Here is a 5,999-nt window from a genome sequence, read left to right on the forward strand (position 1 = left end):
TTAAATAATTTCAAATATCAGTATTCAACGTTTTATATGCATGTAACTGCAGGTTAAATGCATTCATGTCCTGCATTAAGCAGTGTGTAAATGCATCTAAATGCCACTTCAGATGTAGCTTCTGTGTTTCCTCTGCATTGCAAAGATGAATTTTGTTGATACTGATTTAATTTGCTTGATAACAGCCCAAATGTCTTATTATTCTAATTGACTGATTAAATGTAAGAATTTGACTCAAATGAGTATGCACACTTTTAGAAAAAAAATGGCTTAATTGTAAAAATGACCATAAAAGTTAAAAATCAGTTTAAACTTCTTGGAAAAGATTAATTTCTATCACTGCTGTGAACTGATCACCACACAGAATATGAAGAATATCAAAGTCAGCTGTCCATGGTAGTCCTTAAGACTACCAGCACAATAACACAAGATCAGCACAATAACACACTCAGTAAAATATTGTTTAATTATCCTCATCAATAAAATCCTAGAAAATACCGAGATATAATTTTTTGTCGATATCGCACACCCCTAGCTGCCAGCCGTTCCATGCAATTGGCACTGAATGTAAAATTTAACACTGCATACACCACCCTAACCCTCGCCAAAGAGGAGCTCTCTCTCTGTGTTTAACCAAACTCAGATTAACTTAGGTGGTTTACGAAAGAAATCTGTCAGTGTTTCTTTTAATTTTCTCTCTTCTTCAGCCCTTTGCATTTCCCGCTGTAGTTAGCTCCCTGTCACCTGACAGCGGAAAGCAGTGACTGGGTGATTGACAGCTAATATTAACCAATCTAAAATCTGCATTAAAGTTAAGAATGTAAAGATGAAATATATTAATATATAATTTGTATTTGTGGTGCTCATTAATTTTTGGTGGGTGCTCCTAAATCTTTGCTGGTGCTCCTAACTTTTTAAAGTTGGGAGCACCAGTGCTACCAAGTAAAAATGTTAATTTCGAGCCCTGCTACTACTATTAGTTTTGTGAACTATAATTGTTGTTATTGTTATTAGCTATCATATTATTAAAAGTTTGAAAAAGGACCAAAAAATGTTTACAGAAAGGAAAAATGTAGTAAATAATAATATGGTTTTCATTTTTGGGTCACATTTTCTGGGGGATCTGCTAAAGTACTCAAAGTAATTTCCCTTGAGATGGCAGACAGAGAAATGCATTTTCAGTAGATGCATTGTGAAAGAGATGGTGTGCCAGTTCGTGCAGGCCACATATCAGCCGTTTTCTGCCAGTATTTGCAGGAATTACTTTAAGAGTGATGCTTATTAAACATGACAGGTTTCCACACCTCACCTCCACAGAAGAAACCACACTGAGGATCATCTTACCTTACATACACTCTAGCTTTTACTGTGATGAGCACAGTTACCACAAAACCGATCACATTTGCCCTTTCCCGGCATCGAATCCCAGCACACAACTTGGCTGGCAGAACTTTGCTGTAAAAATCACCAACAACAAACTTTCTCAGACATAAAACTACAAACGTTTATTCACTCTGCATAAAAGCTCGGGATACGCTCGGTCCTCTTTGAAGGCGGCACGGTAGCGGCACGCTTTGAAGGGTATGTTAATCATCCTCTTCAACAGTTTGCGTGTTTGTTAATGGCTCCCCTCTCCAGTGTGTGTGTGTGTGTGTGTGTGTGTGAGCGAGAAGAGTCTCTCAAGAGCTGCAGACAAGCTGAAGTTGTCAGGCACTGGACGTTCATAGACACTATCCCACTCGCACTGGACCAACACATCCCACTTTGATGTCTGTCAGGGGACTAGTGTCTGTAGAGCTCTCTCGTACTCGCTTTCTCCTCACGTTTCTCCTCTGCGGTTTTAACACAGGTTGATGGGGGTCAGAGATCGCCGAGGTCACGTTTCGAGCCTTGTCTGATGTGAAGAGCTCAACAATCAGTTTGTTTGAGTTTAGGATTTCCATCACTAATTTCCATCATCTCTCATGCTAATCTGGGCCGACCGCGGCGGGCTGCATTTTCATGCTAAGGGGCTCATTACCAAACCGACGTCATGTCTTCTGTATGCAATCTGTGTCGCTTAGAGGGAGGGCAAGTCCCAGATGAAGCGTTTGAACTTCTTGAAGAGAGAGAGAGGGAAGTGCCCGATGATGGAATTGTTTGGCTTACAGGAATGTCCGACAGTAAAAGAGACTTGAATGAAGTTCGGAGGGTCTTAATCAGGGTTTTAATGACAGAGGATAATGATGGTGTGAATGAGACACTTGTTTGGTATTTGATGTCTTGGAGCCGGTTTGAAGAGCGTTCCGCTTTGTTTGCTCTCACTTTGATTCGTGTTATTTGACTTTTCGCAATATTCTGGATAAAGGAAAGCAATTTATCTCTGAAGATGTTTCTTATAGATTTGCACTTTAACGAACCAACAGGCTGAGCACCTGTGCGATAAATTCATCACGCACTCAATAGGGACTGTTGTGATTTTGTTTTTAGTTGTAAAAAGCTCTTTTTCCCCCCACCCTAAAGCTTTCCGATGAATACGAATCCTGTCAGTCCGAAAAGAGAAATCTCTGATTCCTTCATTCTCTCCTTCCTCTTTTCTTTCCTCCGCTTGCTCGCTCGCTCTTTCCCCCAGGTCCTTTGATCCACATCCCACACACGTCGCTGCATTAGCCGGGCTGTTTTTCAAGGCGAGGGCCGTGCGGTTCTGTATTCGTTGGCTGTCAACACCATCAGTACCGATGGGTTTCAGACAGTGTCACCTCACGCAGGCTCACAGTGGATTCTGGGATTGTTTATCGTGGCTGAGCTGGAGGTCTATCGGGCGCTATTCTTCTGCGTTCACTCATTTACTCAGTCATTTTGTGCCGCGAACCTCCCAGTATGATGGAATCCCTCGGTCTCTCTCGGTGGCCTTCATGCCTCCCTCGTTTCTTCATCTGTTACCTAAGTACGTTTGACCCTGTGTGTGAGTGTGTTGAGAGAGTAATGATGCAGCTGGGGCCATTAAAGATTGGGAAACTGACAGCTCTCCTCCTTTGCTTTCATTCGCTCCCCTCGAAGAACGATAGACGGAGGAGAAAAAAAACAAGAGGAGAAAAAGAGGCAGAGCAATAAATGGAGACGTCTTAAACGGCAAGTTGCTCTGGAATCCAATCAAGTTTGGCTCAAAGACTAAAGCAAAAACAATGAAAGACACAAGAAAGCGAGGGAGAAAGAAAAAAAGCTTTTTACTAAGTGAATTGTTTGTGCTTCATATCCAAATCTGAATTAAAATCTGTATTGATGAAATTACTGTTTACAAACAAATGCTTGGCAGAAACACTACCAGCTTCAGTTTTATTAGTTAGTAAAGTAATCCATTACATTACACATATTGAGGTAATATAATCGGACTACTTTTTGATTCATTTTAGATTACTTTTGACCTAACCTGTTTATCACATTGATTTAAATAGGATAATCTTGTACCATATGGTTATAAAAATGCAAAGAAAAAGAAAATGTTTAAGTCGAAAGCCTTCCAAAGGCATGCATGGTTAAATATCTCACTGAGTGATATTTCAAATAAAAATGAATGTGTTGTTCATCAGTAGTTGAAATGTTGAGAAAACACTTCCAGTGGTGTAAATCCAGTGGTCAAATGTTGTGGGGCCTCTCAATTTTCTGTGTATTTATAGCCACCTAGCTAGTGACTGAACTTTGTGTGAATGTCCACAAAACTGGAAGGCTTTCTGAATGTATATAAGCAGTAGGCTATTTCAGAAAGGAAAATTTAAAAGATAAAAAAGAGGAATTAGGGAGAATCAATAAATTATGAATTTATTACCACTGTGTGAATAGTATATAATCATGTAATCAATAAAAAATGTAGCTGTAGTCTGATTCCGAGTGTTTTAAATAGAAATTTAATCTAATTACAAGTACTTAATTTTTGGAATCTGATTACATAATCCAGATTACATGTGATCAGTTCCTACCCAGTTCTGCTAAAAAGTGCCGTATATGGGATAGAAGTATCCCATTTCCAAAAGTTTGGAGGGGGTTTGGGCTTCTGTAGATATCCATTATTATTGGTGGATTGGACAAACTCAGGATTTGACACGGTTTGTGTTACTTTGCAGGTCTTAATAATCACAATCTCCTCTGGTTTAATAAGAGCACACATTAAACATTAAATATGCCACATTTCTCAGGCTTTAGAAGTGTTTGTTATAAGTATGTGGGTATTCAGCAAGTTTAAAGGGGGTCATATGACGTTGCTAAAAAGAACATTATTTGGTGTACATGGCGGTGGCGGCAGCAACAATAGTACAGCGAGAATAAAAGTTACATCTTCTTTCTTTGCGTGAACATTTGGACGGTGTTATGCAAATCTTCCCACATCGTGACGTAGACATGTGGGGCGTGTTAGAACGAGGCGTTTTAGGTAGGCGTGGTTAACTCTTATAAAGAATATCTCTTTGGATTTGAGACTTTAGTCTTTGCAACTTTACAGATCTTCTTTATGCACCAAGAGCTTGTAACACTCCAAAGAGAAAGGAAAAATTGAAATCGCATCATATGACCCATTTAAATAGATTTTGCTTATTTTATCTCCCTAAATTTTTTCACCATTAACCACAGGCATCTTTTCTTAATATCAGTGATCAGTATTACATTAAATATTGTTTAATAAATCATCCATCCATCACAATTCACAGCACTGGTCTTATCTGAAGAACCCTGAAGTGCACTTTCCTTGTTGACATCACAATAATTTCATCTTCAGGCTCTCCACAGGATCTAAATCTTAATGGATGAAATGACCTTCACCCTAGCCAATCAGAGTGCTGATGATGTAGACGAAATTCAGGAGTTTAAATGGATGGCAACACACTTGTTGAATTTAGAGTGTTGTTATAGCCCAGCAAGACCTAAAGAGAGAGCCTAGTTTTTAAAGCAGTACTGATTTCAAAAATACCATGGTAATACTAATGGTGCTCCGATTAGGATTTTTGGAGCCGATTACCAATCGTCGGTCACAGGAAGCAGCATCTGCCGATACAGTCACAGATAACGATCTTTTTGAAGCCTTTTTTATTTTTATTAAATAAAAAAATATATATATGTAATTATCTCACCTAAATGTTTGATAATGCAGGGCTTTTTTGTGCTTAGACTCAGCACAAGCCTGATTTCGTGAGCTATATGGACCGATATTGAGACGGTGCAACAGCATTTCATGCCAAACCTCTCACGGCAGGCTCGTTGTCAGCTTGAGATTGGTTTATTTAGATCGGCCTTTATAGAGACCGCCGATCAGATTATTGGCTGATAGCGATCTGTAGCCGATCAATCGGAGCACCCTTAGGTAATACCATAGTTTTTTTGTACATGGTATATATACACTATACACCACTGTACACTACTATGGTATAGAGTGTTTTTCTTCTTAAAGGCCAAGGCTTGTACTGCACTAATATTTTCAGTGCCTTTATAGCAGTTTGCTGCTCAATCTAAATAGCTGTGTTCAGAAAATGATATCAAAACTCTCTGGAATGTTTTTTTTTATCACATGCCCTCCCACACCCAAAATGTTTTCCCATTTTTAAACCATTTTAAATGAGTTGGAATGCAAATGAGAAATCTTTCTCATTCTTTCTGCATTCCCTCTTCCAACCCGTTGTGTTTTTGTTCCCCTGAGGTGTTCATTTCTCACAAATATCTTCTCCTCTCTCTCCCCAGAGTGAATAAAGACTTTCATACTGAGACATCCTATTAGCTCATTTCCAGTTTACCCATAATGCTTCCTAATGTGTTTTTATGTCATATCAGTCATGGCTGTATGGATGAAATTCAGACCCTAAACTCATTCACTCTCTGATAGCAGGATGTCTGGTTGCATTGTTGCTTGAAGATGCATGAATGGAATAAATGAATTCTTAGTGTGTGTGTGTGTGTGTGTGTGTGTGAAGGAGAGAGAATGAAACATGAGAAGCTGTTTCCTGCTGAGGTGCTGTTTAGTTTCTCCTCCTTTTTTT

Source organism: Sinocyclocheilus rhinocerous, unplaced genomic scaffold (assembly GCF_001515625.1).
Source record: "Sinocyclocheilus rhinocerous isolate Xijiao unplaced genomic scaffold, SAMN03320098_v1.1 scaffold5110, whole genome shotgun sequence".
Taxonomy (NCBI): domain Eukaryota; kingdom Metazoa; phylum Chordata; class Actinopteri; order Cypriniformes; family Cyprinidae; genus Sinocyclocheilus; species Sinocyclocheilus rhinocerous.